Below are 25,250 nucleotides of genomic sequence, written 5' to 3'. Positions count from 1 at the left end.
TTAATACAAACCCATTGGAATCAGCTTACTAAATCTGAAAGCTGAAGGGATACTATGTCTAGATTTGTAGCTCAAATTTGCAAGCTGTAAAATTTGCATAAACTTAAGAACATGATTTGAAAAACTAGCTTGAACTGTGCATGGGGAAATTGGTCTTTTCATATATAATTAAACAGCATAGTACAGAGCCAAGACATACAGCTTTCAAAGCTTGTATATCCTTTTAGACATGCCAAAACCAAATGTAGTACTCTTGAATGCAACTCTTGAAGGTTTCGCTCCCAGATGAGTGCAATCCCTTTTATGCTCACTTTGACCATCAAAACATGAAGGCACCTTCACAAATTCCCACAGCCCCCGATGACCCTGTTATTCCAGACACTGAAGCCACCAAGAGAGTATCCTTGAGAGGGTAAACCCACAGAAAACATCCAGCCCAGATGGGGTAACCGGCCAAATACTGCACAACTGTCTGGTGTGTTCACTGATAACTTTAAGCTCTCGCTTTGGAAGTCGTAAGGTACCCAGCTGCTTCAAACAGGCTTCCGTTATATAGGTGCCCAAGAAGAACATGGTAACCCGCCTCAATGACTATTGTCCAGTAGCACTTACATCCACTGATGAAGTTCTTTGAGAGGCTGGTGATGAAGTATATTGACTCCTGTCTGAGGATCGACTTGGATTCACTGCAAGTTGCCTACTGTCACAACTGGTCAACATCAGATTGGCTCTCCACTCTGCCCTGGAACACCTGGACAGTGAAGATGCATACATCAGGAGACTCTTCATTAACGACAGCTCTGCATTCAGTACTATCATCCCCTCAAAACTAATCAGTAAGCTTCAACACCTTGGCCTCAGTACCTCGCTGTGCAACTGGACCCTCAATTGCCTCACTTGCAGATGCTAGTCAGTTTGGATTGGCAAGAATATCTCCTCCAGCACAAGTGCACCACAAGGCTGTGTGCTTAGCCCTCTGCTCTACTTGTGTTATACTTATGACTGTGAGACTAAGTACAGCTCCAATGCCATATTTAAGTTTGCTGACAACACCACTGTTAAGGAGCGAATCAAAGGTGGTGACAAATTTTCATATAGGCGGGAGGTTGAGAATCTGGTTCAATGATGCTGCAACAACAACAACCTCTCATTCAATGCCAGCAAAACCCATGAGATGATTATTGTGTATAGGTGAAGGAAACTGGAGGTACATGAGCCAATCCTCATCAGATCAGTGGTAGAGAGAGTCAGCATCTTTAATTTCCTCAGTGTTAATTTCAGAGGATTTGTGCTGGGTTCAGCATATAAGTACCATTACAAAGAAGGCACAGCAGCATCTCTACTTTCTTAGAAGATTGCGCAAATTCAGCAAATAATTTAAAACAAATGTCTAGAGATACACAGTGGTGAGTATCCTAATTGGTTACATTACGGCCTGGAATGGAAACACCAATGCCCTTGAAAGGAAAAAGAATTATAAAGTTCAGTGGATGCAGCCAGTCCATCACAGGTAAGGCCCTACCCACCACTGAGCACATTTACAAAGAGTACCTTCACAGGAAAGCAATAACCATCATCAAGGACCCTCACCATCCAGGCCATGCTCTCTTCTTGCTGCTGCCATCAGGAAGGAGGTATAGGAGCCTCGTCCCACACTACCAGGTTCAGGAACAGTGATTACCCCTCAATCATCAGGCTCCTGAACCAAAGGGGATCATTTCAATCATCCCAACACGGAACTGATTCCACAACCTATGGATTCATCTTTAAGGACTCTACAACTCATGTTCGCAGTGTACTTAAAAAAAATTGGACATGGAATTTAAATCCATGAAATATGCTTGGGATTTGAGAGCAATTCCTGGGGATAAGGTGCTAACTAGGAATGTAACTGTGATGTCAGAGACTAAGAGAGATCTTAGGGTTTAGTGGACAGATCTGTAAAATCATTTGTAAATGCTCTTATAATGCAAAGAGTAAATTAGGATGAAAGCATCTGCGATACTCATTCAAAATCTATATTTAGCCAAGTTAAATCTACATCTGGACTAATGTTTACAGGGATGTCTGTAATTACTGAGATACAGAATAAGAGAAGATTAAAAGGTAGACATTACTCAGCATTCAGAATAAAGTTAAAATTTAAATTTATGAAAAAATTGTACAGACCAGATTCAAGTAAGTTTTTCTGCATGTACTAAATTTAAGTAGGATTTATATTCATAAATAAATGTTAATAGAAAATGGATCATGTTTTTTGACTAAAATTATTCAAAATGTGTCAAAAGTATATACCAGGCATAGGTACTGAAGCAAAGTACCTTAAAGGTTTTCAGTAAAGGACTAGACAGGTTATTGTTACCAAATGTGTTTAAGATTATTATAAATGGACTAAAGGAATATTGTAAATAGGTGGGTTAGAAGAACAGCACCTACTCTTGCCTGACACTGATGTTACCAGCTACAAACCAGCCTTTTACAACTGACTTTAAAAGCCGAACATGCTGAGTTAATGTTTGGATGGGAGATTTCCAGGAAATAGCAGGTACTCTGAGATTTATCTAAAATAGTACTCATTCGTGGTGTCAAAATATTTCTTCTTCCAAAATATCTACTTTGTAGCAATTCACAGTAAAATTCTATCTATTTTTCTTTGCCCTATCCATTTAATCTGGTCAGATCACTGTAAATGCTATTGATTTTGCTTAATACTAAACATATATTTGAATTGCTCAAGGTTCTCTACAAATTTTGTGTTATTATGTTAAAGGCACCCTCCTCCACATCAATTATCAACCTTCTGAACATTCAAACAATTTTACAGAGTTCTATCCCCACCACACACACACACACACACACACACACACACACACACACACACACACACACACACACACACACACACACACACACACACACACACACACACACACACACACACACACACACACACACACACACACACACACACACACACACACACACACTATTTTTATTCATTTTCACCTGCTTTCTTTCTTTTCAGAATGAGAACCAGGTTTATTATCACCAGCATGTGTTGCAAAAAAAAATGTAAATAAGTAAATCAATTACAGTCTATATTTTTTTGAATAGATTAAAAATCGTGCAAAAACAGGAATAATATATATTTAAAAAACTGAGGTCGTGTTCATGGGTTCAATGTCCATTTAGGAATCGGATGGCAGAGGGGAAGAAGCTGCTCCTGTATTGCTGAGTGTGTGCCTTCAGGCCTATGTACCTCTTACTTGATGGTAACAATGAGGAAAGGGCATGCCCTGGGCACTGAGGGTCCTTAATAATGGACCCTGCCTTTCTGAGACATTCTTTGAAGATGCCCTGGGTACTTTGTAGCTAGTACCCAAGATAGGGCCGACTAAATTTTCTGCAGCTTCTTTCAGTCCTGTGCAGTAGACCCCTCAACCAAACAGTGATGCAGCCTGTCAGAATGCTCTCCATGGTGCATCTATAGAAGTTTTTGACTGTTTTTCTTGACATACAAAATCTCTTCAAACTCCTAATGAAGTATAGTCGCTGTCTTGCCTTCTTTATAACTGCATCGATATGTTGGGACCAGGTTAGGTCCTCAGAGATCTTGACACCCAGGAACTTGAAACTGCTCACTCTCTCCACTTCTGATCCCTATATGAGGATTAGTATGTGTTCCTTCGTCTTACCCTTCCTGAAGTCCACACTCAACTCTTTTGTTGCAGTGACACCACTCCACTAATTGGCATATCTCGCTCTTATACACCCTCTCATCTCCATCTGAGATTCTACCAACAGTGGTTGTATCGGCAGCAAATTTATAGATGGTAATTGAACTATGCCTAGCCACACAGTCATGGGTAGAGAGAGAGTAGAACAGTGGGCTAAGCACACACCCCTGAGGTGCACCGGTGTTGATCGTCAGTGAGGAGGAGATGTTATTACCAATCCGCACAGATAGTCTTCTTGTTAGGAAGCTGAGGATCAGAATATAACTACGCAACTTTTCCCAAACTGTTTTCTAAATCTGTTAACTAATTCCTAATGAATTCTGGAGCAACACACACCAAATGCTGTAGGAACTCAGCAGGTCAGACAGCAACTATGGAAATGGATAAACAGTTTACATTTCAGGCCAAGACCCTTCAACAGGACTGAAAGAAAGGGGGAAATCCACCAGAATAAAAAGGGGGACGGGATAAAAACTGGACGATGATAAGTGAAGCCAAATGGGTGGGAAAGGTAAAGCGCTGGAGAAGAAATCTGATAGAAGAGGAAGGAAGAATGGAAGAAGGAGGGGCACCAGGCATCAGGAGGAGGTGATAGGCAGGTGAGGAGAAGAGGTAAGAGGCCAGAATGGGGAATAAAAGAAGAGGGGGAGACAAAATACCAGAAGGAGAAATTGATGTTCACACCATCGGGGCAAAGGCTACCCAGACGGAACGAGGTGTTACTCCTCCAACCTGAGAGTGGCTTCATTGTGGCAAAAGAGAAGGCCGCAGACTGACATGTCGGAGCAGAAATGAGAATAAGAGTTAAGATGTTTGGTCACTGGGAAATTTCGCTTTTGGCAGATGGAGCAGAGGTTCTTGACAAAATGTTCTGGTAGTTTTGATAGTTCTTATTGGCAGAACATTACCATTGCACCTCATAGTTCCTTGCCAATTGAAATTCACTGTATCCTGAGGAATTATTTGCCTCACATATTGATAATCAAGATGCTGACTGACTATTCCCTTTAGATGAACCTTGCAGCCGCTTATAATGTTAGTGAACATTTTGGACTGTTAGTGATTTAGTGAAAAAGTGTATATTTTTAAAATTCAAATATATTCGGATAATATTTGCATTCTTCAGGTCCTGTGGAGCCCTTAATTTTGCAGATTAATAAGAGACATAGTTGCAATATGATCCTGTTTACATAGATTTTAAACAAACAAGGAAGGAGATGCATTTGAAAATATGCTGCCTTTATTATTAAATCATGATCAACCCTGTACTTTCCACTCATCATGCTGCAAACATGTTGTTTGTTGCTTTGCTGAGAAACTGATCAATTATCATTGAAAAGGGCAAGGATGTAACCATTCACTCCTGCATCACTTAGGATCCAATCAGCTGTGCATGGTCATCAGTTCAAAGCAGTTAGTTAAGATGAATGACTTAAATAACAGTAGCTGCACAGAGCTTTCTGCAAACAATTGCAGCTCATCAGATAATATCAGTGAAATCAAAGCACTTACAAATGAACCAAAACCTAAAGAATGCTGTTTTCATACTGAATTGCCTTACATGATGAATTGATATTAGATTATTATAATTCTTTTGTTTAGATTTCTGGAAATTAACTGAATCATGGACTATGGAGTTAGGACAGAAAAATGGCACTAAGGTTAAAGATCATATGTATTGTTACTGAATAGCAAAGAACTGAAGGGGTGAATGAGTTACTCTTTGTATTTCTTAATGTTCTTCATTATGGTTTTGTATAAAGAAAATAACTAGAAAGGTTTTATCTGAGATTTAGTAAAAGGCATTGTAGTTTATTTTAACTTTGAATAAACATTATTACCTGATTATTAAAATAATGGTTTGTCTTTAACATCTGGTTTTATGACAATGTGAGATTCTGGCTGCAAAATGAAATCTGTTTGTATTTTTTTGGAATTGTAAACTCTTTCTGTTGAATGGGAAATTCCTGTATATATACCTAAAAGAGGTCCTTAATGGCAATGAATCATCACGCTAGCAAAAAAACACTAAATCCTTGGGAAATGAGCATAAGTATTTTTTCCAGAGGAATAGCTAGTGTAACTTACAAATTAAGAATTCCTATGATTTTCACTTTACAGGTTCCTTTCTAAGTCCAGGGCTTTATGAAATTAAAGGAGTAATTAATGTGATTTCTTTACCATCGTATGTGCCATGACAGTGGCCAAGTGATAGGGGGAATATAAAGGAAGAATTTCATTATTTTTTGAAGATTGAATCATCTATTCCATAAGATGTATTGAGTCATAGAAAATACTGCATAGAAACAAACCCTCTCAGCCCACTCAATCATGTCAATCATTAAACAGGATATAGATCATCGGGGAAAGTAAGCAAGAAGGTAAGTAGATGGAATTTAACTCAAATGAGTGTTAAGTGATGTATTTGAGGAAAGTAAACCAAGGCAGGAAATACACAGTGAATGGCAGGATCCTAGAAAGGACCCTCGAATTGAGAGACCTTCGGATACAAGTAAATAAGGCAGTGAGGAAGATATATGATGAACCTGCTTTTATTGCCTGAGACACTGAATATAAGCGTTGGGATATCATGTTACAGTTGTACGAATGTTGATTAAGGCCTACTTGGGGTATCATCTGCAGCTCTGATCACTACGCTAAAGAAGGGATGTGATTAAGGCAGAGAGGCTCAGAAAAGATTCACAAAGATGTTGCCTGAATTGAAGACTTTGAGTTATAGGCACTGCCCCCCTTCCTGAAATCAATGACCATTTCTTTTGTTCTGCTGACATTGAGGGAGAAAGGTTGTCATGGCACCAAGTCACTAGGCTCTCTTATTTTCTTCATGTTCTCTGACTCATAATTATTTGTGATACAGTGCAATTTTGTATCTGCAAGATCTGCATATTAGTAGGTGGAGTTAAAGTAGAATCTGGTCATGCCATGAGTGTGTTGTTGTGGAGCAGGAGGCTGAGGGTGTAGCCTTGTGGGGCACCAATTCAAGATTCCAAATGTTGAGAATAATTATGGCAGAGGAGTTGCTGAACTCCCCTTTTATATTCTCCGTACATTAGACTTCCTACCTGCTGTATTGTAATTCTGTATCCTATCTCCCACCAATCCCACCACCACCACTGCACTCCTTGCCTCCCACGTGGCACTTGTAAAACCTACCTGCAAGGAGATTGGTCCCCTTCCATTTCAGATGCAGCTCAACCTTCTCATACTGGTCACTATAAGCCCACCTTCCTGCACTAACTATTAAACCATGCATTCATACAACCTACCATTCTATTTCTATACTCACTAGTATGTGGTTTAGGGAGTAATTCTGAGATTACAACCTCAGAGATCTTGCTTTTCAACTTTCTACCAAACACCATAAATTTCCTTTGCAGGTCCCCATGTTGTATTGTACTCAGTATCGCATCTTGTAATGTCATATCAAAGATATTGTCAAAAATATTTTGTAATTCATTTTTCAGTTTTGCAAGATATTTTTCACCTTGAGCTAATGTAATTATTTGATCCCAATGTTGGGGGGAATTACCAATAAATGTTTTAATGTTCTTTGTCAGTACTCCATAAAACCTACAGCAACTTCAGGTTTCTGACACATGCATGTTCTGATGAAAAATTGTTGGCAGTTTACTACTGTCCTACAGGCTGCACTCTGACACCAAATGGTATATAGTTGAACAGGAAGTAGAAATTTTCAAGCTGTTTGCTCACTACTTTTAGGGATAATTCTTCCACAAATCTTGTGTCGTGTCTCAGGCAGTACAGTGAGGTGTTCTTCTATTGCTTTAAATAGAAGATATTTGTGAGACTTGGATGAGAATTCATTAAGTAACTTTTGAATAACTTACATTTTTAAAAGTATTTTACAAAGTTATTCCAAGACTGCTTTCAATGGTTTATTACTTTAAACTTTTACGTGTGTTGAAACTCTCAGGAACGACCTTGTGAAAAAAAAATGCATGGTAAACATATTAAGTGATTTGTATATCTGCACTATTAAGGATCTACAAATTATGTTTGGCTATTCAATGTACTTTGTATATTTCTTTATAATTATAGAAAAATATAAGTTTTTATTCATCTTTTGGAGTTGTACCACTGGTTTTCAGGGATTTAATGGAAAAAAAATACTTGTCAGGATACTTCACATCAGCTGGTGCACTGAATTAAATTTAAATTTTTTTGTATTTACTGGAATATCTAATGAAGAACAGGATCTCTTGCTCTTACTCAGCTACTTATTTTCCTTTGTTGTATATACTTGTCTGTAGTCCTTACAGGCATTTAACTATTTCCATCACTGTGTTGATCTTAACCTGTCTAAAATTGCTTCAAGTAATTTTGTCTACCACCTAGTTTACAAGTGAAAATCATCCCATACAGTTAGCTTCTGCCATTTAATGAAATAATATAGTCAAGTGTTATCCAACTACTCCTATTCAGGCAATGAATTTAATATTTTAGCTACCTAAATAATAGTGTAAATTTTGTCCTGACTTGTTACTTTTCCATTAATTATTCCTTTTTTCCTTTATCTTTCTGTATCTGAGTTGACTTCACTGCCATTAGTTTCTTTTCCATCATTCTTGTTTTCTTTCTCAACAGTTAAGAATATACAATTTCACATCATTCTTCTTATTCCCAGATTCTGCTTTTCCCTCATTAAATGTAATTAATTTGAACTTTCATCACCTTACAAACTACCCAAAACAAAATTGAGCTATGGGTTGAGGGAGAAAAATGTCTAGCAGACCCTACTTCTAGATGTCATGTTCCAACAAAATACTGAAAACAGTCCCACAAACTGCAAAGAAAATAGTTCAAATACCTCTGGAATTTCAGTAGACTAAAGTAGTGCCATTTACAGAAAAGTACTGAGCAGTTCCCTTTGAAGATGGTTTCAAGTCTGACCTATGAGGCAATCTATGAGTTTTAAAGTGATTTTCTTTTTTTTCTCTCTGAGGTAGAACGTACAACTGTAATGGACTTTGCATGCTGAGTTAATCTTTACAGAAGTGCAAGCCACTGGAAGAGAAAGAATGCTTACAGAGAGCTTTCATCCTTGTCTGCAGGAGATGGGTAGCTTAATATTGTTTATGTACAACAGCCTTGACATATAGCACAAACTGATGTCTAACTATTGATACTAAAGGTCTTTTGGCTGATCAATCAGATCTTAATTCCAGTCTCTAGAGAAGATGAATGGGTATGGAGCTCAAAGTAATGAAAAACACAAGTAACAGACTCACTGTAACAGACTCAAACTCACTAAATTTGAACATGTTAACATTTTTATGTATCACATATACACAATAATGCTTCATTTGACTCATGAGTTTAAAGCTGCATGTGTATGAAAGCGAGTCAATAGAGATACAGTAGACAGCTAAGTGTAAGAAAATAATTCTTTTTATCAACTTTAACAGAAAAGCATAAAGGAAAGTGCCAAAAGTACTGGCAAGATAAACAGCATTATTGGAGAAATAGAAGCCAATCTGTTGACAATACAGATTAAAGAAAAAATATGTTTTGTTATTGATCAGATTGTTCAGTATTAATACATAGGAAATAAAGAAATGAGGAATAATAACTGGAGTTGAGATCTGTATGTCTCAAGTAGTTGATAAGTAAAGTTGAAGGTGTTGGAAATACACAACAGGCCTTGCTGCATCCGTAAGAAGAGAAACAGGTACTGTTTTAGATTGAAGACTTTATCAGAACTGGGAAGTGAAGAAATTAAATTGGTTTAGTTTGCAGACAGAGAGGTATGGAAAGGACAAAGGGAATATTTCTGATAAGGTGAGGCCAAGTTTGCTATGGGTAAGAAGTTGATATTGTATCCAGGGTTTGTGAAGCACATCTGGATCACATGTTCAATTTTACTCTTGTGCATCACAGTTTCACTAGACTATGCTAGCTTACAGCATGCCGAAGTATTTCCTCACTTTTAGTGTGTGGTCTGGGAGTGAACTAAGATAATTAATTAGCAGGAATTTTTATACTCTAGTCACACATGAAAAGTGTGAAGACTTCTATTTCCTTGATGGAAGAAGTTGTGATGTACCCATTTAAACATGGGGGTGTAGTTTGACAGTACAAATGGTGGTGAGGTTGTGAGAAGAGCCTGACATTTAGATCTGAATGTCATGGGCATGTATGCAGAAATTGACTCCATGCCATTGTAGAGGCATGAGGAGATTTTTTGGGGCCTCCTTAGAATAACTGAATGGTTCTAAGAGTAAACCTAGCAATTATCGCTTGTAAGTTTGACGTTGGTGGTGGGTAAATTAATGGAAGGTATTCTTAGAGGTGGTATATATAATTATCTGGATAGACAGGGTCTGATTAGGAGCAGTTACATGGATTTGTGCGTGGAAGGTCATGTTTGACAAATATTGAATTTTTTGAGAGGTTACTAGGAAAGTTGACGAGGGTAAAGCAGTAGATGTTGTCTATATGGACTTCAGTAAGGCCTTTGACAAGGTTCCACATGGAAGGTTCAATCGTTAGATATTAATATTGAAGTAGTGAAATGGATTCAACACTGGCTAGATGGGAGATGCCAGAAAGTAGTGGTGGATAACTGTTTGTCAGGTTGGAGGCCGGTGACTAGTGGTGTGCCTCAGGGATCTGTACTGGGTCCAATATTGTTTGTTATATATATTAATGATATGGATGATGGGGTGGTAAATTGGATTAGTAAGTATGCAGATGATACTAAGATAGGTGGTGTGGATAATGAAGTAGGTTTTCAAAGCTTGCAGAGAGATTTAGGTCAGTTAGAAGAGTGGGCTGAAAGATGGCAGATGGAGTTTAATGCTGATAAGTGTGAGGTGCTACATTTTGGTGGGAATAATCAAAATAGGACATACATGGTAAATGGTAGGGCATTGAGGAATGTAGTAGATCAGAGTGATCTAGGAATAACGGTGCCTAGTTCCCTGAAGGTGGAATCTCATGTGGATAGGATGGTGAAGAAAGCTTTTGGTATGCTGGCCTTTATAAATCAGAGCATTGAGTATAGGTGTTGGGATGTAATGTTAAAATTGTACAAGGCATTGGTGAGGCCAAATTTTGAGTATTGTGTACAGTTCTGGTCACTGAATTATAGGAAAGATGTCAACAAAATAGAGAGAGTACAGAAAAGATTTACTAGAATGTTACCTGGGTTTCAGCACCTAAGTTACAGAGAAAGGTTGAACAAGTTAGGTCTTTATTCTTTGGAGCGTAGAAGGTTGAAGGGGGACTTGATAGAGGTATATAAAATTATGTGGGGGATAGATAGAGTTGACGTGGATAGGTTTTTTCCATTGAGAGTAGGGGAGATTCAAACAAGCGGACATGAGTTGAGAGTTAAGGGGCAAAAGTTTAGGGGTAACACGAGGGGGAACTTCTTTACTCAGAGAGTGGTAGCTGTGTGGAATGAGCTTCCAGTAGAAGTGGTAGAGGCAGGTTCGATTTTGTCATTTAAAAAAGAAATTGGATAGGTATATGGACAAGAAAAGAATGGAGGGTTATGGGCTGAGTGCAGGTCGGTGGGACTAGGTGAGAGTAAGCGTTCGGCACGGACTAGAAGGGCCAAGATGGCCTGTTTCTGTGCTGTAATTGTTCATTGTTATATGGAAAATAAGTAGTGGTGGTGTAAATGCAGGTAGAGAATTTGAAGATGAAGAACAGAAGCACACTTTCAGGCAGGGTTAAATAGATTTCTATGTTTGGAAGACCATTTTCCTTTTAAAGCAGGCTATATCAAAATTTTTGTCAGAATTTTCATACATAAAAACATATGAAACAGAAGCATGACACACAAAATGCTGGAGGAACTCAGCAGGCCAGGCAGCATCTATAGAAAAGAGCAAACAGTTGAGGTTTAGGGCCAAGACACTTCATCAAGACAATGAAGGGTCTCAGTGCGAAGCATTGACTGTTCAGTATTTTCTGCAAATGCTGCTTAACCTGCTGAGTTCCTCCAGCATTTTGTGTGTGTTGCTTTGGATTTCTAGCATCTGCAGATTTTCTCGTATTTCTGAATCAGCAACATGAGTAAGATATAAGTTGGCCTATCATATCTGGTCTTACATTCAACAAGATCATGGCTGATATTTTACATCAGTGCTACTTTCTGGACTAACTTCATATCCAATGATAAATACAATTCTAAAAATCTATCATTCTCAGTCTTGAATGTATGCATGAAGAGAAACTGAGAAGAGATTTCAGAAGATTGACCATCTTCTGGATGTAGAAATTTCTTTTCAGCCTTCATTGACCAACTGCTTATTTAGAGACTTGTGATGACCTTTGTTCCAGATGCTCCAGCCAAGTCTACTCTGTAAAATACATTATGATTTTCAATAGGATCTTGTCATTCTTCTAAATTCAAGAGAGAAGAAGCCTGGTCTGCTTCTAGCATGATGATGGCCCTCACCAGAGCAATAATCAATCTGTTGAATATTTGCTGTACTCCCTCTATCAAACATACATCATTCTGTAGGTTGGGAGATGAGGCCCTTACTCTATATAATTACAGTAAGGCCTCTTTATACTTGTACTCAATATCTTTTGAGTAAAGTCCAAAATACTATTTGCCTTCCTATTTGTCTTCCATGTATGGCATACTAACACAGGGGTGGTTAGTCACATTCAATCATGTCAAATGTGGTCAAAAATTGTCACTTGCATAAGAAGACAGGAGAATAACAGGGCGGGTCTTCTATATAGTCCATTGATGTTGAAGATAACTTGCTTCCATTTCAGATCTGTGAGTTCTGAATTAGCAAATAAGGTCCATGTATGATCTGCAGACTTTGCTATAGATGGGCTGGAAGTACTTGACGAAGTGTGTGGGTGACTTGCTTAAAAGCTTCTTTGCTCCTTTCACTATTAATCATCAAATTAATCATCAAATCACTATTAATCATCAAATCTCCTATTAAAGAAACTAAAGATGTTCAGTGTCTTAAGAGTCTTTCTCTGTTTGAGTGGTCATGAAATACAGATTCCCAGGAATTAATTAGTATGTTACATATTTTTCAAAGATGTTTGAGAACATCCATGAATTGTTTTTCTTTGCCTTCTGTTGCTGAGAGAGAGCCATGGTAGAATGTTCTTATTTCAAGTACCTTGCATCCAGTTGTAGGTGTTGTAACCCCTTAATCAAAGCTGAGTGTGGTTCCAGCCTTTGTACTTGGGATGTTATTCTGGGAGAAGATGGTGATGTTAGTTTGCTTATCCTATTAATGGCAAATTGGATTATTCTGAGTCAATGTGAAAAATCTCACCAGAGCTTTGAGATGGCTATTTTAAGTGTTCAGTGCCCTTGAAGCAAACAGAAGGCCATTGATCATTTGAGCCTGGTAAGTCACTGACTTGCTGCTTTAGAGTGTGATCTTTAATTGTTGTTTTCCTCTGATAGCCAAAAGCTGGAGGCAGTGGTAAAATTCATCACTGGCATCCATAGGAAATTCAGTTCCATAGTTTCTTCCTGCTGTGATTTCCCAGCACTGCCCTTAGGCATTTCCTGCTCTGATCCTACACATGTCAGAACTGTTATAGACATTCATTTTGATGGGGGTTCCTTGACTACAAATCACCAGGAAATACATTTGTCTAGGAGATACAGCTCAAAAAACTGATTATTTTACTCGGCCAGCCCATTTCCAATATCTATGTTCTATTCAAGCCTCCTCGCTGGATAGATCTCTCATCTAAATCTATCAGTATAACTCTCTTTTTTCTTCTTCAGAATATGCTTATTTAACCTCCTGTTAAATATATAGTAATTGTTTACAGGGTTTGTTATCTTTTGCACATAGGTTGTTTGTCCTTCCAGTTAAGTGTAGTCTTTCTTGGATTTACTGTGTGTGCCTGCAAGAAAGTGAATCTCAGGGTTGTATTTGTTATACAGTATATGTACATACTTCAGTAATAAATTTACTTGAACTTTCAAGGTATGATTTCTTGTAAATCTTATCTGAACCTTGTCCGTTGCATCAGTATCCTTTTAATTTTATGAAACTGGAACAATGCATAGTTCTCTTGATATGCCAACATTCCATACAGGTTTAGCAAAATATCCCTTCTTTTCTTCTGTCCTTCTAGGAAAATAACCTTTAGTTGAATTGTTTTTTTTTATTATGTTCTGAGCCTACAGCACAGTGATATATTTATCTGTAATTTAAAATTTCTATATTCACACCTTCTTAATAATAAATGCCTTCCTATTTATAAACCAATGCAGGCAAAATTCCAGAGTGCAATGCACGGAGTTTGCCACGCAACCCGTCCCAACGTCACAATTGAGTTTCCGTAATGATGACCAATCAGCTGATTGATAAGTATATAAAGGCCAAACATTTGGAGGACACACCGCAAATGAACAGCGCACTATTGATGTCACCTCATATGGTTATGAAATGTTTGCAACTGAATTGCCAAGATCGGAGAACAACCTAACCCAACCAAATGCCCTCTATTGTTCCTTCTAAATATTTGTCGGTTGTGGGCTATATTTACTAATTCTTTCCCCACTGTTAGCTACAAATGTCCTCTGCTATTAGTTGCAGTCCTCCTTTTAACTGACTCTCCCCTAATAATTTAGTGGGATCGACACGTTTAGGAATTGAGTCTTTTGATTCTTGGGTATAAATCTTTAATGAAAATTATGAACAGAATGATGTGAGCTTCTTTTACTCATTTTATCTTATTTTACTACATCCCTTATTATTTTATTTCTTATTACATTATTTCTTCTCTTTGATACTTCAATTACATTTGAACTATTTTAAAAATAACATTCATTTATTATTATTTACAACACATGTATTTGTTCTTGAATATTAGAAATAGAGTGAACAACACAGCGAATAAAACTGCAGCCTCACTGGGGCAGAGACCCAGATTCAGTCCTGACCATGGGTTCTGTCTGTGTGGGTTTTGCACATTTCCCCACGCTCATGGAACCCTCTTCTGTGTGCTTTCCGCTCACGTCCCAAAGATGCGTTGGTTGGTAGATTAATTAGCCACTGTAAATTGACCCTGATACAAGTGACCGGTAGAATCTAAGATGAGTTAACAAGAATGTAAAAATATGATTACAATAGGATTAATGTAAATCAGTGGTTGCCAAACTTTTTTGGGTTACTACGCCTTGGCTCCCAGACCAGTGCCCTCCCTCTTCCGGCCATTATATAAAGTTGTAAAGAATTTTGATTTACTGTGCAAATCAAAGAAAATAGGAACTGCACATCCAAAGCAGTGACAAATAATTGCAAAAATTATTCAAAACTATTCCATGTTACAAATTAAATTAATTATTTAATTACAATAAAAACAATTTTCATCAACAATTTTAGAGCGTACATTAGTAGTACAACAATTCATTACTTTATTGCTTTTTCACCTTTCAATGCAATGGAAGGGCTTGGTCCAGTGGCATCAGCTTCTCAACATCAGACTGAATGTCATATGAAGGAGTTTCAGATCCCCATATTCAGTCATTTGCTATCTGTTTTGTTGCTTTGAAAGAAGTTGAGTGACTCTACTGAAACCACACACCACTAAATATGTCATTGGAAAGGCAATAGAGAGCATTTTAGTCTTTTTCCACAGTGCAGGATAGTGTTCACAGGTTTCTGATGCTTCCTGGCTTGCTGAGTTCACCCAGCATTTTGTGTTTGTTGCAGGATAGTGTTCACAAGTTTTTTTCTGCAGCCAAAAGTCCTGATATGATTTTTTGAACCTTGGTTTCAACTCAAAAGTCATTTTGAAGCAAGGTCAGTTCTTCCTCCAACCTTCCTGTTAATTCCTCATTACTAATGTTCAGGAACAGATTTGTTACCCAATCTGGAATTTGGATCAAAAGAAGATCTGAAATCTCTGGTATGTCTTTATGCAGCTCACTCAAGTGGGTACAGTATTCTTGAAGATCATCATCAGGTATGCTTTCTTTCTCTTGCAACTCAGAGAGGTCAGAAATTGGAAAAGGTTACAGTGACGTAACAGGGTTAGCTTGGACAGAAACATGGAGATGACTGATTTAACTTTTATAATATTTACGTAATTTCCTTGTAATTGAAGACTGATTTAATTAAACTTTGCAAATAATTCTGACAAATAAGCAATGTCATACCTGATATTCTTGAGTCAATTACTGAGTAAAGGATTTGAGTTTTCAAAGGATTTTATCACAGTTTCAAAAAGTGCATAAAAACATTTCAGTTTCCTTTTGAGAGCTATCTGACTTCTGTGTGCAACAGCAACCATTCAAGCTACTCATCATTCGTTCTCATTACAAAGCTCAAAATAGTTGAGAATTGAGAGCATGGGATTTTATTTTATTTACCGCTGTGATAACAATATTTAACGATTTGTGGAATGATCACTTTTTTTTTGTGACAAGATGTAGTTTGAATTATGAAGTGAATGGTAAATATGTTAGGTAGAGCTTTTCTCAAGAAAATAATCACTCATGGTGGTGTCCTGTCTATTGCACCAGCAAGAATGTTGGTGAACAGAGTATCCTTCTCTTTGAAAAAGTGCTCAACAACCCAAAGTATTGACTCTCCTTTCGTATCTGTTTCTAGTCCCCTTCCAAATAACAATTCTTGAATCATGCTTTCATCTTTTATGCAGTGAACATAGACTAGAAGCAAAGATTCATTGCCTGACAAAGTGCACCCATCCAAATACAGAGAAAATTCCATTGTCCTAAGTCTGTTGCACAATATGTCTTCCACATTCTCAGACATTTAATCTATTCATCTTTGAGCAGAATTGTCATTGAGTGGATTCGCTTTAATTATTTGGTCTGGTGACTTATGCAAAACTGTACTCAGAACTTCCCTTACTGCTGGCAGAATCAGTTCTCCAATTGTATGGGGCTTTCCAGATTTGACAATAAGCGATGAAATGTTGTATGAAGCAAGCAAATCATTACTGTTTGCTATGTAGTGCTGTCAAACATGTTTTGATGTGTTTTCCATTTCTGAAAGTTTTCACAAAGTGACTGAAAATATGCCAAATTCTTGTTTGCTTTATCAAAGCGCATTCCCTTCAGATGTTCAAGGAGCCTGAACAGTTTCATTGCCTCATTTGAAAAAACGTTTTCACACAACAGACACATTGGCTGATGTTGGTTAAATTGATATTTCAGATACCCCATACTATACTGAATACAGTTCTTTGTTGTTTGCTCTGTTTCTGCCATTTTCATTAAAGATTAATAACCACAGTCAATTGCCTTTTGTTTCCAAGTCCAACCTCAAATGCTGCAATCAATAAAGGGGAAAATTATGATGTCATAATACCCAGATTTCTCATGCAATGTGAAATACTGAAGTGTCACATTGCTTCTCAACAACTGCACATAATGCACATCGCGCAAGATCTAAGAGAACAGAGGGTTAGCAAGAGATGAGGTGATTACATGATCATTGTAATCAATTATGAGGCACTGAGGATCAAATGCTTATAATAAGTAATTCATTTGTTAACTTAACAAATCCCTGCAATCCCTCAGCTGCCCCCTTGCTACCAAGAGACCTCCCCTCTTCCACTTCCCCCCACCAATGCCCTCTTTATCTTTATCACCCTCTTAGAAACTCCCACCACCCATATCACCTACTTTGGGAACCATTTAAAATGTAAATGGGTGCTTGATGGTTGATGCAGCATCAAAGAGACAATGAATGGTTTTCAAATAGACATACCAGAAAATCAGGATTGAACCCATTTTGATGGAGCTATGAGGCAGAGTCTTTTCCTCAAGACTAGCTGGTTTGGTTAGCAGAGTTTGGAGGTAACTAAAAACCTTTAAAACTTTTGGAATAAATTGACAAAGGGCTTTCTGGCTGTTAATTAGACTTGGAAATAGCTGATGTTTTCATCAAAGAATTGTAAATTTCAAAGTGTGATATAATTGAGATTTCGAAAATGATTCAGTGAATGGGTTCTATGTAGGTATATGTGATATTTTTACTGGAAAGTGATACTAACATGAACTAGGTGAACTAACAGATACTGTAAATTAAAGAAGTTGGATAAGATGCTTCAGTATATTTATTTGCACAGAATCATTACTGAAGCAGAATAATCTAGTTATTGAGCAAGTGGCGATAGTTCGGTACGAGATATAAGAATTCAGGTTCTACCTGGAAATCAAAATTCAAGTAATTAAATAATGTCTTTAAAAATATTTTATTTCCAGTAGCAATAGCTATACAGTAACTTTGCTGTATTAATGTAAAAATCTTTGTGTTTCACTCATGACCTTAAAGGAAGGAAATCTGTCATCCATACCCAGTTTGGTCCATTAATGAATCTGGATTCATCATTGTGGTTAACTCAGCTCATAGACAATTAGAAATGAGTAACAAATGGCAGGTCCATCCATGCCCCCAAAAAATCTCTTTGATAGATTACTCATGTAATTATGATGGATTTAACCTACTTCTTCAGAATAACGCTAGATGGGAACATAGGTTTGAGGAGTTGATCACTGCATCTTCTGAAGCTGCTTGACTTGCCTCAAGTTTCAGAGGGGAGCTTCGCAGAATTCCCTAAATTAGTCTAATTATTTTACTTTGTTCCCTTTGCTTCTTCAGACATGTTGTATGTCTCAATGGATCAATTAATAATTGTATAGGTCCTGTTTTGAATGAGTATAGAAACATACAATTTTTTTAAATGGAATAATGGTATCAGCATGGCCAGTTTGTAGATCTCTCACCTTTGAATCAGAAGGTTGTGGATTCAATCTCCACTCCCGAGTTTTGAAAACAAAAAAGCCAGGCTTAACACTTCACTGCTGTATTGAGAGAGTGCTTTACTACTAGAAGTGCCATATTTTGGATAAGACAATAAATATAGTTCCCATCTGCTCTCTTGGATGGCAAAAACTGATATACAAACGTTTGTAATTTCAAGCATGAGCAGTGAGTTAACCTTGGTATTTTAGCCAATATTTATTCTTTAATCAACATCAAAAATGAGGTTATCTAATCAATATCACATTGTATTAGTGAGTGCATATTTTGCATGAATCAGCTGTTGCCTTTCCAACATTACAACAGTGGCTGCACTTCAAAAGCAATTAATTGTTCTGAAGCATTTTGGGAAAACTTGGGGCCACAATAGGTACTATATTTTTAAAGTTTATTTTAATAATTTTTGAGAGTTCGAAGTTAGTTAATACATTCTGAGTTACAGGGAAGATCCTGGTGTTTCGAATAGTTGGAAACATTGACTAACCATAAACTTTGTAAAGCATTATTAAGTATAAACATAAGGAAGTATTGCAGCATGCAAAGAAAGTGCAGGACAATTGAATTAGATTATATCAAAGTCGGAATTGATGTTCATCTTTCTTAGGCTAAAGGTTATGAATTTAAAGATTATGAAAACTTGCTTTGTTTGAACTGTGTCTTTCAACGTATTGAACCCAATCGTAATTAATTACGATAATTTTAGGAGGTATTTGTTCATCCAATATGCTACAACTAGTCAAATCATTTGGAAACTAAATTATTAAGGACTAGTTGCAGCATATTCTATGAACAAATGGAAACTATCATGCACTGTCATTTGTTATCTTGTCCATCTTTGAAAAACCTTTGTTAGTAGAAACAAAAAAAGGTAGATGCAGGAAAGAAGAAACAAATGCAGAAAATTGCAGAAATACTCAGCAGGGAAGGAAGCATCTGTGGAGAGAGCAGCAGAGACAACATTTCTTGTCAATGACTCTCCCATCAGAGACCTCAGAATAGGAAATGACCGATATTATAGAAGTGAAAATCTGTACACCTACTGGCTCATTTGTGACAGTGGTGGCTCAGTAGTGGCACCATCTCTGAAGTTTCAGTACATAACCTAGACTATCATTCCATTTCAGTGTCAATGGGAGATGCCTTCTGGAGGTGCTATTTATCAAGTGAAGTGTTGAATCAAGATATGTAGGCAAATGTATAAGAACCCGTAGTTCTATATGAAGAAGAAACATTAAAGCTTTTACATTGTTCTGGCTTATACTTATCCCTCAGTGATGTCCAAAACAGATGATAAGACCATAAGACAAAGCAGCAGAATTAGGCCATTCAGCCCATCGAGTCTGCTCCACTATTCCATCATGGCTGATCCTGGATCCCACTCAACCAGTACACCTGTCTTTTTGACATATCCTTTGATGCCCTGACTGATCAGGAAACGATCATTTCCACCTTAAATATATGCATGGACTTGGCCTCCACTGCAGTCTGTGGCAGATCATTCCACAGATTTATTACTCTCTGGATAAAAAAAAATTCTCTTTGTCTCTGTCCTAAAGGGTTGCCCCTCAGTTTTGAGGCTGTGCCCTCTTATTTTGGATACCCCCACCATAGGAAACATCCTCTCCACATTCACCCTATCTAGTCCTTTCAACATTCGTAGGTTTCAATGACATACCCCCCCCCCCTCCACATTCTTCTAAATTCCAATGAGTGCAGGCCCAAAGCTACCAAAGGCTCCTCACATGTTAACCCCTTCATTCTCAGAATCATCCTCGTGAACCCCTTCTGGACTCTTTCTAATGAGAACACATCCTTTCTGAGATATGGGGCCCAAAACTTGACAATACTCCAAGTGTGGTCTGACATGTGCCTTATAAATGCTCAGCATTATCTTCTTCCTTTTATATTCTATTCCCCTTAAAATAGATGCCAATGTTGCATTTGCCTTCTTTATCACAGACTCAACCTGTAAATCAACCTTCTGGGAGTCTTGCACAAGGACTCCTAAGTCCCTCAGCACCTCTGATGTTTGAATCTTCTCCTGATTTAGTTAATAGTTTGCACTATTGTTCCTGTTACCAAAACACATTACATTTCCCAACACTGTATTCCATCTGCCACTTTTTTGCCCATTCTTCCAATTTGTCTAAGTCCTGCTGCAATCGCATTGCTTTTTTTTCCATTACTTACCCCTCTATTTATCTTTCCATAATTTGCAAATTTTGCCACAAAGCCATCAATTCCATTATCCGAATCATTGCCAAACAATGTGAAAAGTAGCTGTTCCAATACTGACCCCTGAGGAACACTACTAGTCACTGGCAGCCAACCAGAAAAGGCCCTTTTATTTCTACTCACTGCCTCCTGCCTGTCAGCCATTCCTCTATGCACGCCAGTATCTTTCTTGTAATCCATAGGATTTTATTTTGTTAAGCAACCTCATGTGTGGCACCTTATCAGACGCCTTCTGAAAATAATTTGCCTTTCCTTTGTATACCCTGCTTGTTACTTCATCAAAGAACTCTTTAACAAATTCGTCAGTTAAGATTTTCCTTTACAGAAACCATGCTGACTTTGACTTAATTTATTAATAGTCTCCAAGTACCTCAAAACCTCATCTAATAACGGACTCCAACACCTTCCCAAGCACTGAGGTTAAGCCTATAATTTCCTTCCTTCCTTCGTAAAGAGGAGAGTGACATTTGAAATCTTCCAGTCCTCTGGGACCACGTCAGAATCAAATGATTAGAAACATAGAAAACCTACAGCACAATACAGGCCCTTCAGCCTACAATGCTGTGCCGAACATGTCCTTACTTTAAAAATTACCTAGGGTTACCCATAGCCCTCTATTTTTCTAAGCTCCATTTACCTAACCAGGAGTCTCTTAAAAGACCCTATTGTATCCGCCTCCACCACTGTCGCTGGCAGCCCATTCCACACACTCACCACTCTCTGCGTAAAAAAACTTGCTCTGACATCTCCTCGGTACCTAATTCCAAGCACCTTAAAACTGTGACCTCCCGTGTTAGCCATTTCAGCCCTGGGAAAAAGCCTCTAACTATCCACACAATCAACGCCTCTCATCATCTTATGCACCTCAATCGGGTCACCTCTCATCTTCCGTCGCTCCAAGGAGAAAAGGCTTCCACATCCTTCCTGTAGTGATAGGACCAGAACTGAACACAGTACTCCAAGTGGGGTCTGACCAAGGTCCTATATAGCTGCAACATTACTTCTCGGCTCATAAACTCAATCCCAGAGTTGATGCAGGCCAATGCACCGTATGCCTTCTTAACCACAGAGTCAACCTGCATAGCAGCTTTAAGTGTCCTACAGACTCGGGCCCCAAGATCCCTCTGATCCTCTGCACTGCCAAGAGCCTTAGCATTAATACTATATTCTGCCATCATATTTGACCTACCAAAATGAACCACCTCACACTTATCTGGGTTGAACTCCATCTGCCACTTCTCAGCCCTGATTTGCATCCTATCAATGTCCCACTGTAACCTCTGACAACCCTCCACACTATCCACAACACCCCTATGATTCTTGAAAGATCATGACATCCTTCAGCAACCTCTCTCAGGACACTGGGATGTAGTCCATCTGGCCCAGATGACTTACCCACTTTAAGACCTTTGAATTTGCCTAGCACTTTTTCCTTTGTAGTAGCAATGACACTCACCCCTGCTCCCTGACACTTATGGACCTCTGGCACACTGCTAGTGTCTTCCACAGTAAAGACAGATGCAAAGTACCCATTTGGTTCATCTGCTATTACTCTCACCAGCTTCATTTTCCAATGGTCCAATATCAGCTCTCGTCTCCCTTTTACTCTTTATATAATTGAAAAACTTTTGGTATCCTGCTTTATATTATTGGCTAGTCAGCCCTCATATTTTCCCTTCTTATAGTTTTTATAGTTGCTTTTTGTTGGATTTTAAAAGCTTCCAAATCATGTAATGTCCCACTCACTTTTGCTACCTTGTATGTCTTTTCCTTGGCTTTTATGGAGTCCTTAACTTCCTTTGTCAGCCATGGTTACCTACCACTTCCATTAGAAAACTTCTTCCTCTGTGGGATATATCTATCTAGCATCTTGTGAACTATTCCCAGAAACTTCAGCCATCTCTGATCTGCCGTCATCCCTGCCAATATCCTCCTCCAGTCCACCTGGGAAATCTCCTCCCTCATGCCTCTGTAATTCCCTTTATTCCATTGTGATATTGATACATGAGTTATGCTTCTCCCTCTCAACTTGCAGTGTGAATTCAGTAGTATTCTGATCACTGCCTCCTAGGGGTTCCTTTACATTAAGCTTTCTAATTCGCTCTGGATTATTACACAACACCCAATCTAAGATAGCCTTTCCCCGAGTAGGCTCAAGCACAAGCTGCTCTAAAAAGCCATCTCGTAGGCATTCAACAAATTCCCTCCTCTTGTGATCCGACACCAACCTGATTTTGCCAATCCCTTGCATGTTGAAGTCACCCATTACAATTATTGCCCTTATTACGTGCCTTTTCCAGCTCCTTTTGTAATCTCAACCCCACATCTTGGCTACTATTTGGAGGCCTATATATGATTCCCATAATGATTTTTTTTACCCTTGCAAGTTCCTAACTCCACTCAGAAAGATTCACCATTCTCTGACCCAATGTCACCTCTTTCTAAAGATGTAATTCCATCTCTTACCAACAGAGCCACACCACTACCACCTATGCCTTTCTGCCTGTTCTTTCAATACAAAGTATATCCTTTGATCTTGAGCTCCCAACTATGGCCTTCTTTCAGCCAAGATTCAGTGATGCTCACAATATCACACCAACCAATCTTTTAATTGCACCACAAGTTCATCCACCTTATTCTGAATGGTATGTGCATTTTAATAGAGCACTTTCAGTCCCGCATTCTTTGCCCTTTTGAATTTTGCCTCTGTGGTACAATTTAACTCTTTGCTCTGTCTGCATTTGTGCCCAATCATTAGCTTGTTTTTCCTTACGTTCATGTTATACCCATCATCTACTTGTAAACCTGCTGGCTCATCATCAGCTTTATCATATTAGTTCCCATCCCCCTGCCATATTAGTTTAAAGCAGTCTAACAGCTCTAGTAAATCTGCCTGCAAGAATATTTGTCCCCCTCAGATTCAAGTGCAACCCATCCCTTTTGTACAGGTCCCACCTGTCCCAGAAGAGATCCCAATTATGCAGAAATCTGAATCTCTGCCCCCCACGCCAATTCTTCAGCCACGTATTTATCTGCCACCTTGTTCTATTCCCATCCTCACAGTTGTGTGGCACAGGCAGCAATTTCGAGATTGCTACATTTCAGGTCCCACTTCTCAGCTTCCTTCCTAACTCCCTGTTTCTTTTTTCAGGATTTCCTCCTTTTTTCTACCTATGTTATTGGTACAAATATGTACCACAACTTCTGGCTGCTCACCCTCCCTTTTCAGGATATTGTGGACATGTCCAGGAACATCTTGGACTCTGGCACTTGGGAGGCAAGCAACCATCCGTGTTTCCTTTTCATGTCCACAGAATTGCCTATCTGTCCCCCCGTCTACAGAGTCCGCTGCTGCCATCCTCTTCAGTTCCCTACCCTTCTGAGCCACAGGGCCAGACTCAATGCCAGATGCAAGCCCATTGTTGCTTCTCCCGGGTGGGTGGTCCCCACAACAATACTCAAAATGGAGTACTTATTGTTGAGGGGGGATAGCCACAAGGGTGCTCTCCACTATCTGACATTCTCCCTTCCCTCTCCTGACCGTCACCCATTTATCTGCCATGGGGTGACTACCTCCCTGTAGTTCCTGTCCTTCACTGCTTCACTTTCCGCAACAAGCAGAAGGTCATTCCAGTTCCCTAAAAAAGTTATTTATGATGATAATGATAAAGTTATTTCATACCCATTTTTGACCTTGTGTAAAGTAGTTCTTGTACATCCTTCTTTATAAACAGTGAGTGCTTTCAAAAGGTCTTAATTGTTTTTAGTGATTAGGGATGTCCTGAGATCATGGAAGACATAAAATTAGGAGTCAGTTGAATATCCCTAAATGTATCTGCCTTAACCACCATCCCTGGCAGTGTGTGCAAAGCACCTACAAATCATAGTGTAAAAAAATAACTCTGACAGCCCCCCCCCCCCGCATCCATTCATCCCATCACCTTAAAATTATGCCCCCTCATTTTGGTCATTGCTACTTTGGGGGAAAAGGCACTGGCTGTCTTCTCTATCTATGCCACTGATCATCTTGTACATCTTTATCAAGTCATGCCACATCCTCCTTCACTGCAAAGAGAAAAACTGCAGCTTGCTCAACCTTTTTTCATAAGACATGCTCTCTAAATCTCCTCTGGATCTTCTGTAAAGTTTCCACATCCTTCCAATAATGAAGTGACCAAAACCAAACACAATACTCCAGATGAGATTTACCAGGATGCTGCCATTGTAACCAAACTATCCACAACATCACCAGCCTTCATGTCATCTGCAAACTTACTAACCCACCCTTCAATTTCCTCATCTGTCATTTATAAAAGTCACAAACATTAGAGGTCCCGGAGCAGATCTCTTCAAAACACCACTAGTCACCAACCTCCAGACCGAATATGCACCATCTACAACCACCCTGTGCCTTCTGTAGGCAAGTCAGCTCTTAATCCATGTATCCAAGATTCTTTGATCCTATGCCCTGAGAAAAGAGAGTGTTTGAAGA

The 25,250-nt window shown here is 38.6% G+C and overlaps 1 protein-coding gene and 1 long non-coding RNA gene across 7 annotated transcripts in view; one reads left to right on the top strand and one right to left on the bottom strand.

Annotated features, from left to right (window-relative positions):
• The window catches only part of LOC140728469 (uncharacterized), an 80,770-nt gene that overhangs the window by 16,260 nt on the left and 39,260 nt on the right, over positions 1-25,250 (bottom strand). Inside the window, exon 2 of the long non-coding RNA XR_012099083.1 lies at positions 613-751. This is a non-coding gene — a long non-coding RNA (uncharacterized lncRNA). The remainder of the gene's footprint in view (positions 1-612; positions 752-25,250) is intronic.
• The window catches only part of metap1d (methionyl aminopeptidase type 1D (mitochondrial)), a 130,926-nt gene that overhangs the window by 73,635 nt on the left and 32,041 nt on the right, over positions 1-25,250 (top strand). The window lies entirely within an intron of this gene.

The sequence above is a fragment of the Hemitrygon akajei genome, chromosome 5 (genome assembly GCF_048418815.1).
Source record: "Hemitrygon akajei chromosome 5, sHemAka1.3, whole genome shotgun sequence".
Classification (NCBI taxonomy): Eukaryota; Metazoa; Chordata; class Chondrichthyes; order Myliobatiformes; family Dasyatidae; genus Hemitrygon; species Hemitrygon akajei.
This window is presented reverse-complemented; position numbering and strand designations above follow the sequence as displayed.